The sequence below is a fragment of the Pongo abelii genome, chromosome 1 (assembly GCF_028885655.2).
Source record: "Pongo abelii isolate AG06213 chromosome 1, NHGRI_mPonAbe1-v2.0_pri, whole genome shotgun sequence".
NCBI lineage: Eukaryota > Metazoa > Chordata > Mammalia > Primates > Hominidae > Pongo > Pongo abelii.
In genome coordinates, this window is record NC_071985.2 from 155,898,751 (window position 1) to 155,909,063 (window position 10,313).

A 10,313-nucleotide genomic window follows, 5' to 3' on the forward strand; every position below is an offset into this window, starting at 1 on the left:
GTGGGAGAGATCCTTTAATATTTAATTGGCTTCAAACAAAGATCAAATAATTCCTGAGAGCTTTACTTTTCAAAAAGGAAGAAACCACCTGTTGGAAAAAAATAAACGAATAGTTATATAACTCATTACAGAAGTCTGTCTCATCACATGGTTCAATTACTTTGCAACAAGTGAAATGAAACAAAGACATTTCTAAGTCACCAAACAGGCTCCAGAGGTCTCTCTCCCTAGAGCCCTATGGTCAGAATTCTTCTCATCCCTATCTTATAGAACCTTGATTCCAACCATCCAATATTACATATGTGCATTTTTTATTACCTGCTAGATTATGATGAGGGTTTGGGGTGACAGAAACCTCTTCAGGTTGAGTAAAATAATTTCTTTTCCTCTTTCCCAAGCACCTCTACTTGGATCCAAGCACCATGGCTGGAGCTGGGATATGGATATGAATCCCAGCTAGACCTGAACCTAGGGAGGCTCTGGTTTAGTGTGGGAAGTAAGGCATTTAAAAAGTGCTGGGAGAGACATCGGCACAGAGTGCAGTGGGAGGAGAGGTCTGCTGTGTGCAGTAAGAACTGGAAATGCTTCATCAGAGGCAATACTTAATAACAAGTCTTAAAAGACAAGTAGTCAAAGAAGGCAGGAGAAAGGAGGGTCATTGGAAAGTGCTTATCTGGCAGATGGATGTTTGAACATGGAGAATGCCATAGCAACTTTGAACTCATGATGTCTTCAGAAATATGTAGCAATTTCTTAGAGAAACTCTAAGGGGACTCTAAGTTGCCTGAATCTTGAGCAATAGGTTCAACCTCTGTCCATGCTGGGACTGAGTCATCTGGTAAAAAATCAATACATAAATTTGGAGTTTACACAGATTTTTATATATTCTTATTTAATTTCGTTTTAAAGAGACAAGGTCTTGCTGTGTTGCCTAGGCTGGATTGCAGTGGTGCGATTGTAGCTCACTATAACCTCAAACTCCTATGTTCAAGCAATCCCCCCACCTCAGCCTTTTGAGTTACTGGGACTACAGGTACGCACCACCACCCCAGGCTAATTTTAAAAAGTGTATTTTTGTAGAAACAGGGTCTCACTATGTTGCCCAGGCTGCTCTTGAACTCCTGGCCTCAAGTGATCTCCCTGCTTCAGCCTCCCAAAGCTTATTTAATCTTTACTACAATGCTGTATAATGGAAATGCTAGGGGGAAACCCAGTTTTACAGAAAACAGGTTTAGCAAAGTCATCGAGAGTCACACAGCTGGGAAGGGAGGATGAAGTGGCCTTGAGAGATGGGCTGGCTTACAGGTCTTTTGCTGCACTGGAGCGTACAGCTTCTACCTGCTCTCTGCTTGCAATGACTCTGTCCCTTTGGAGTTGAATGAGACAACTTGGGATCCTTTTTTTGTCTGTTGCTATGTCAATTCTTTATTTGTGTGCCAGCATAAGCCCAACAGTTTTGACACCTGTTCAATGAAGAAGCCTTTTATAGACAGAATAAACTGTACACACACACACACACACACACACACACACACACACACACGCAAGAATAATGGGTAATCTATGGTGAAAGACATCTGGTGTTACAGGTTTATTATTACTAAAATGCAAGATTCGTTTCTCTCCTACATTAGAGACACTGATGCTGAGAACAAGGAGTAATTTAAAGAAATTGAAACATCTATACTTGAAGTCATTTTTGATGTCTTTCTTTAAAATAACAGTTTTTTAATATTTCTAGAATTCCATAAAGCATTGTTTTATTCATGTGACTGCCATGCTTAATGATCCTCAGTGATACCCTGCTAATGTCACCAAGTCCACACCCTTTAGCCTGGAATTCAATGTCTGCAATAATGTCACCACAACCTAGATTTCTAGTTTTATTTCCAAGCTCTCTTCTCCACCCCTGAGAGTCTCCCTCCTCTTTGTCTGTGCTTGCTTCTCTCTGCTTACCTTCAATTTCAGTCCTGGCTCCTCAGTGAAACCTGCTGCTACTGACAATACTGTCTATACTGAAAATACTTGGCCAAAATCCAAAAACTTATTCTGAGGACTAACACCCCAATTTGGCACATTGTGGCACAAATCTCTTCCCAGTGAAATCTCTTGCCAGTTTAATATGGTCTTCTCTCACCCTGTGAGTGAGCCTGGCTAGCGATGCCTCTCCTTCAAGATCTTGCATTTGGTGAAAAAAGATAGTTCTAGTCTCATGAAGAGCCTATTAGCCGCATGGCTTATTTTGGTAACAGTCAAATCCATATCTAGTTACAAACTCAAAAATGACAAGTACTAGTAGCAAAAAGGCAGGTGATATGGTTTGGCTGTGTCCCCACCCAAATCTCATCTTGAATTGTAGTTCCCATAATCCTCATGTACTGTGGGAGTGACCCAGTGGGAAGTAATTGAATCATGGGGCCGGTTACCCCCATGCTGTTCTCATGATAGTGAGTGAGTTCTCATGAGATCTGATGGTTTTAGAAGGGGTTTTCCCCACTTTTGCTGACACTTCTCTCTTGCCTGCTGCCATGTAAGATGTAGCTTTGCTGCTCCTTTGCCTTTTGCCATGATTACAAGGCCTCCCCAGCCATGTGGAGCTGTGAGTCCATTAAATCTCTTTTCCTTTATAGTTACCCAGTCTTGGGTATGTCTTTATTAGCAAAGTAAGAGTGGAATAATACAGCAGGGCATGAGAAAAATCAAGGTAACCCTCCCAACATCTTGCCTGGTTTTAATCCCTTATTAAAAATGCCAGGCCAGCTCAAATGAGACTCATATGTCTGAAATCCAGGAAAGGAAGGAGGCTAACATGTGGGCACAAGAGGCAAAAGAATATGTTTGTAACACAGTCCAAGAAAAGAGGAAGCTGAAATCATAGAATACTGCAGGAAAGGATCATGCTGTAAAATGAATGAAGACACCAAAAAAGGGCTTTGAAAATTCTATGTTTGAAGCAAGAACTTACAAGAAGGAATGCAGCTCTCACCAGGTACCAACTTGATTTTCTTTTTAGGCTGGTGACAGGCCAGGGGGATGATATAGTTGGAAAATGTTTGTATTTCAGCAACACGTTTGCTAAAGCCTTCCACTGCATCCTTGTAAAATAAAGTGAAATATGCTTTGGATCAAGTAGCAGATACCAGGTGGATCAGTCATATCCAAATTAGCAGCTTTCTATTATCCTGCAGGGAATCCGTGGCTGGACTACCATCTCCTAATAATATGCTTATCAGCTTTACATGTGGCACAAACAATAAGGGATTAGATGTCCAAGAGATGACAGAATTAAAATTATTTTGACAAGCTGACACCAGTACAATTAAAGTTAACATAGATAAATGTTAAGTTCTTTATTTAGGCTGATTGTTTCTTCTGTTGAGGTTTCTGTGGCTTAGTATACAGGATTATAAGAAGATGCTGCTATGGGCTGAATGTTTGTGCACTCCCACTCCCAAAATTTCCATGTCGAAGCCTGTTCTCCAATGTGATGATATTTGGAGGTGGGGCCTTTGAGAGATAATTAGCTCATGAGGGTGGAGCCTAAATGAATGGGATCAATACCCTTTTCAAAAGAGGAGGAAACGTGGGATTCAACTAAGAGGATGACATCCCTAAACCAGGAAGCAAGCCCTCACAAGACACTGGATCTGCCAGCACCAGTGATCTTGGACTTCTCAGTCTCCAGAACTGTGAGAAATAAATGCTTGTTGTTTTAGCCACCCAGTCTATGGTGATTTGTTATAGCAGCCCAAACTGGCTGAGATGCTACTGGGAAATGTAGTTGATCCTATGACAACTTGCTCTTTTAAAAATCCATTTTAAGTATTTTTAAATATTCCATATGTAATTATTGTATATTCTTTATCTGATAAATAATTCACATTTCTAAATTGTTGTTTGTTATTTCTGTTGAATCTCCCTTATGCTGGTATATTTCCTTTGGTATTTTGTGATTTTACATAGATTATACAGATATGTGTCTGACGAGAAGCCTACAAAGGAATGTTGCATCCTAAAAAAATGTATTAACAGAAATACAGGTTTGGGCCAAAGGATATTGCTTTGAATTGGTCAGATGGTCTGGGTTGAATTGAATTAAATAATAGCGTAGACCGGGTAAGAGAACATTAACAAACTAGGAAATAGAATTGAAGAAATGACCTAGAATTTGACACAAAAGACGGGGAGATGAAAAACATGGAAAAATGATTAAGAACATGGAGGATAAAACAGAAGATCTAATGTGCATCTAACTCGAGTACTAAAAGGGAGAATAGAGGTAATATAGGAGAGGCAATAGGTGAAGAGATCATGGTTAAAGGTTTTCCAGAGATGATAAAAGATGTTACTCTGTAGATGTAGGAATTAACCTACTTAACTAGCAGAATAAAGAAAATCCATATCTAGACATATTGTAGTGAAAATTTAGAACTCCGAAGATAGACAAGATCACACAAGCAGCTAGTGACAGTACAAAGGAATAATAAAGCAACAACAGAAGACTTTTCAACAGTGACATAAATCAGGAAATAATTGAACAATATCTTTAAACGGGTGAGAAAAAAATCACTATTAACCTAGAATTGTGTATCCAGAAAAGCAAGGCAAGGATGGAAGACATTTTCATGCATACAAATGCGGTAGTTTCCCCACAAATAAATCTTCGTCAATGAAGCTTCTAAAGAATTTAAGAACAACAGGAAAAAACAGTGAAAATTTCTGATATGAAAAAAGGGATGGAGAGCAAAAAAAAAATAAGTAAACAAGTAAAATGTGTATAAAATTAAACTAATTTCTAATGTGTGGAATTGAAAAAGAAGTATATAGAATTGACTTATGTAGGAAGGATATCATTGAGAATTAAAGGTTTCTAAGGTCCTTGATTATTCAGGCAGGGAGGAGGAATTTGAAGATATTGATTAGTCATATAACTTCTTAAGTTGTTAAGTATATATGATAAAATTTCACTTCAAGAGTAACCATTAGCAGAAAAAGTATCTAACTTCCAAACTAACAGAAAGAGAAAAGTGGAGTAACAATAAACATGACCAGTTAGAAGAAATGGGCAATAAAGGAGATCAAGGCTTAGAAGAAGAATGAATGAATGGAAATTGCAAAATAAGTTATAGTAACAAGTCTAAATAAATTATTAATTCCCCCAAATTGGAAATTAAGTCAACTTTCTAATAAAAGACAGAGATTGTCAGATTTCAGAAAGAAAAAACATTATGTTGCTTATGTTGCTGATAAGAAATACCTAAAATATAAGGGCACAAAAGATTGAAAGTAAAAAAGTGTTTTTTAAAGATATTCATAGAAAATATAACAAAAAGAGCATTCAGCTGTATTAATGACAGAAAAATACAAACTTTAAGGTAAAATTGTTATTAGGAATACAAGTGGTTAATACCAAATGATAAAGCTAATTTCAAAACAATGAAAAACTTGTATATACCTCAGAATAACTAAAGCAAAAAAATTTGTAGATGTATAGAGGAAAAATGTCAAATTCAGTGTCATATTGGGTAAGTAAAAAATGTTTTTCTATTATTGTTTGACCTAACCGACTAAAATTAGTAAAAATATAAAATATTTGAACAACACAATTAGCAAGCTTGATGTAATGGGTGTATTATGGAAAACTGGGCCCCAATATTAAAGAGAAATACATATGAAACACTTGCACAAGTTGACAATATACTATATAAAACGAGTCTCAAATATTTAAAACAATTAACATAATGCTGACCATATTCTCTAACCACAAGCAATTAAGTTAGCTATCAACATAAAACGATTAATGAAGTCCTATATATTTGGAAATTTGAAATATCTGAATAACTGGGGAAAAGAGGTGATTCTTCCTTACAGTACAACTCCAAATTCCAGACAAAATATAGAATAGATGATGAAAATAAAAAAAATCACTATTTGGTAGACACCACAGTAATAATTTTTGCAGCAAGGATCATCAATGGATGTTAACAGAAGTGAGTGACAGTATGATAAAAAACAGGATATTTGCATATTTTCAAAGTATCAACCTGCAAGATTCTTAACAATTACAAAGGGGAAAAGAGTAACTTTACAGTGAAGAAACCTGAGACATCACCTCTATTAGTCAAGATTTTTCAGAGAAACAAAACTGATAGAACGTCCCTCTCTCTCTCTTTGTACATATATATATCTATAAATGCATAGGTACTTATATGTATAAATACAGACATATGTATATATGTATATGTGTGTATATAAATATTTTTACAATAAAAATGGAAACTATGGAAACAAGAAGACGATGGAATGACATCAAGTGCTGAAGAAAAAACCCGTCAAAGTAAAATGCAGTGTTCAGTAAAAATATCTTGCATCGGACAAGATAAAAAAGAAAAGTAAATTACTGCTGTTTGTAAGAGAAACAATGTAAATGAAAGAGTGTAAGACAATCGAAATTAAAAGGACATTAGAGGGTAGAAAAGGATATAAACATAAAAACATTAACAAAAGCAAGTGTAGCTATACCAGTGCCAGGCAAAATTGGCTTTAAGGAGTGCAGCATTACTAAAGATAATGAGATATATTTTATAATGGCAAAAAGATCACTTCTAAAGGAAGGTATAACAATCCTAAATATGTATGCACCTAACAACACATTTTCAAGGCAAAAGTCAGACTAAAAGAAGAAAACAGGAATTCACAGAGAAATAGTTGTAGGATTCCATATATTCCCCTTAGTAAATGATAGAATGAACAGACAACAAAATCAGTTAAGTATAAAAAAGATTTAAACAACATTAGGAATCAACTTAACTGACACATAAAGATTACTATCTGCAACCATAATAAAGCACACTTTTTTTTTTTTTTTTTTTGAGATGGAGTCTGGCTCTGTCGCCCAGGCTGGAGTGCAGTGGCACGATCTCGGCTCACTGAAAGCTCCACCTCCCAGGGTCATGCCATTCTCCTGCCTCAGCCTCCCGAGTAGCTGGGACCACAGGCGCCCGCCACCACGCCCGGCTAATTTTTTTTTGTATTTTTAGTAGAGACGGGGTTTCACCGTGTTAGCCAGGATGGTCTCGATCTCCTGACCTCGTGATCCACCCGCCTTGGCCTCCTAAAGTTCTGGGATTACAGGCGTGAGCCACTGCGCCCAGCCTAAAGTACACATTTTTAAGTACACATGGAATATTCATCAAAATAGACAACGTTATGGACCATTAAGAAAAGTCTAAATAAATTTCAAAAAAAGAATGGAAATAATACAGAGTATTGTTTGCCAGAGTATTATTGTGATGTTTGACCACAATGGAACAGAGTTAAAAGTTAACTAAAACGTTTCTAGAAAATGCCAAAATATTTGGAAATTAAGCAACATATATCTGAATAACTCATGCATTAAAGAAGAAATCACATGGGAAATTTTAAAATATTTTGAAGTGAATGTTAATGAAGATTCAACATATCAAAACTTGTGAAATATAGCTACATCAGGATTTAGAGAAAAATTTATAGCTCTAGATTCATATATTAGGCAAGAAGAATGAAAAAAATCACAGATCTAAACTTCTACCTCAAGAAGCTAGAACAAGTACAGCAAATTAAACCCAATGACAGGAGGAGGAAAACACTAATTAATATAAAAATTTCAAGGATATGTTAAACAAACAAACAATTACAAGAAACTCCTGTCAAGTTAAACAGAGAGAGAGAGACAGGGAGAACCACTAACAGGAAAGAGAAAAAGATATACAAGCTATCCCACAGAAATTAAAAAGAGACTAAGAATATTACAAACAACTTTATTTCATTTAGATGAAATGGACAAATTTATTTAAAAACACAATTTGCCAAAACTGACAGAAGTGGAAGTAGAAAATCTATTTCTGTATTTATTAAAGATACTGAATCTATAATTAAAAATATCTTCACACAGAAAATTACAGTTTCAAATGGCTTCAATTCTTTCAAACACTCGAGGAAATAATACCAACATTACACAAACTCTTGTAGAAAATAGAAAAAGAGGAAACACTTTCTAATCCATTAATGACACTAGCATAACCTTGATATGAAAACCTGAAAAAGTTGATACAAGCAAGAAAAATTACAGACCATGCTATCTTGTGAAAACGTTTGTAAAAAATCCTTTAAAAAACAGTGCTAAAATATAATAATAAGTAGAAAGGATGATACTACATCATGACTAAGTGGGTTTTTTTCCTACTAATGCAAGTTTGTATTAACATTTGAAAATCAGTGTGTTGGAGTAAATTAAAATGGGCACTGGGCCTGAAGAATCCCTGAGCAGACCTCAAAGAGCTCTCTTGCCATGTTTTTGCCAGGTGAGTATAAAATGCGAAGATGGCTCTGCAATGTGGAAAAGTGCTCTTAGCAGAATCTGAACATGCTGACACCCAATCTCAGACTTTCTCACCTTCAGAACTGTGAGAAATAAATTTCTGCTGTTTGGAAGCCACTCAGTCTTTGGCACTTTGTTATAGCAGTCCAAATGGACCAAGACAGTCCACCAAAATGCATGTTTAGGAATGTTCATAACAACTATATTCATAGTAGCCCTAAAATTAAAGCAACCCAAAAGACCATCAATATTAGAATTAGTAATTCTAGTACAATGTGATACTACACAGCAATGAAAGAATATTGACAGGAATAAACCTTACAAACATAATTTTGACTGAAAGAAGTTGGATATAAAAATATACCACATGGGCTGGGCGTGGTGGCTCATGGCTGTAATCCCAGCACTTTGGGAGGCCAAGGTGGGTGGATCACCTGAAGTCAGGAGTTCAAGACCAGCCAGGCTTACATGGTTAAACCCCGTTTCTACTAAAAATACAAAAAATTTGCCAGGTGTGGTGGTGCGCACCTGTAATCCCAGCTACTTGGAAGGCTGAGGCAGGAGAATTGCTTGAACCTGGGAGACAGAGATTGCAGTGAGGTGAGATCGTGCCATTGCACTCCAGCTTGGGCAACAAGAGCGAAACTCTGTCTCCAAAAAAAAAAAAAAAAATATATATATATATATATAAAAATATATATATATATATGACACATGATTCCATTTGTATGAAATTTTAAAACAGGCAGAGCAAATCTACATGGATAGAAGTCAGAATGGTTACTCTGGATGGAAAGGTTGACTGGAAGAGACATGAGTGAGCCTCCAGGATAATGGAAGCGTACCACATTTTGACCTTGGTAGTGGTTACTCAGGTGCATAGACATATAGAATTTCATTAATCTATAAACATAAGATTTGTGTACTTACTGAATGAAAATTTTACCTCGGTAAAAATTTATAACTAAAGCAAACAAACAAGCAAAAAAACAGAATAAGCAAGACATTCCCCGAAGGCAGAATAAGGTGAGGAAGAAATTTTACCACAAGATATCAAGATTTATTATAAAATTATAGTAATTAAGACCATGATTTTTATTAGTAACGAGATAGTCAATTTGATTAGAATTGAACAGATTGCAGAGAGCAGAAATAAATTCCCACATATATATGAAAATTTGATTGCAAATCACTAGGGAAAAACAAATTCTTCAGTAAATTGTGCTGGCTGGGACAGTTGGTATCTATATAAAAACAAAAGTGAGTTCTACCTCACATCATACAAGCAAATAAATCCCTAACTGCCATGTGAAAGACAAAACCTTCAAAATTTCTAGAATAAGATATAGGAAAATAGTTAATGATTAAGAATGGTGGAAGAGTTATTAAATAAGGAATAAGAAGCTCTAATGATGTAAGATAGAAAACATGAAATTGACATAAACAGTACAATGTAAAAGTTTTGTTTCTTGAAACGCACCATAGAGAAAAAGAAAAGACAAGCCACAAATTGGAAGGAGATATTTATAACACATAGAATCAACAAAAATAGTATCAAGAATATACTAAGAATTCTTTAAATCAAAAAGCAGAGTAACCCAGAAGAAGAGTGAACAAAGATGAATAGCCATTTTCACAGATGAAGTAACACTCATAGAGAATTAACAATAGGAAAAAATGCTAAACTACATAAAAAATAAGGGAAATACCCGTAAAGATCATAATGAGATATAATTTACATCCACCAGTTGGTAAAAAATTTACAGTCTGGAAATACCAAATGTTGGCAAGGATGTGGACAACTACTGTTATAAGTATAAAATGTCCAACCACTTTGGAAAACGATTTGGCAATATCGTGCACATGTGAACTGTTTGACTCTATAGCTCAGCAATTTGATTCCTAGGTATGCACTCTACAAAATTCTTGCAAACGTACTAGAATTTTCTAAGAA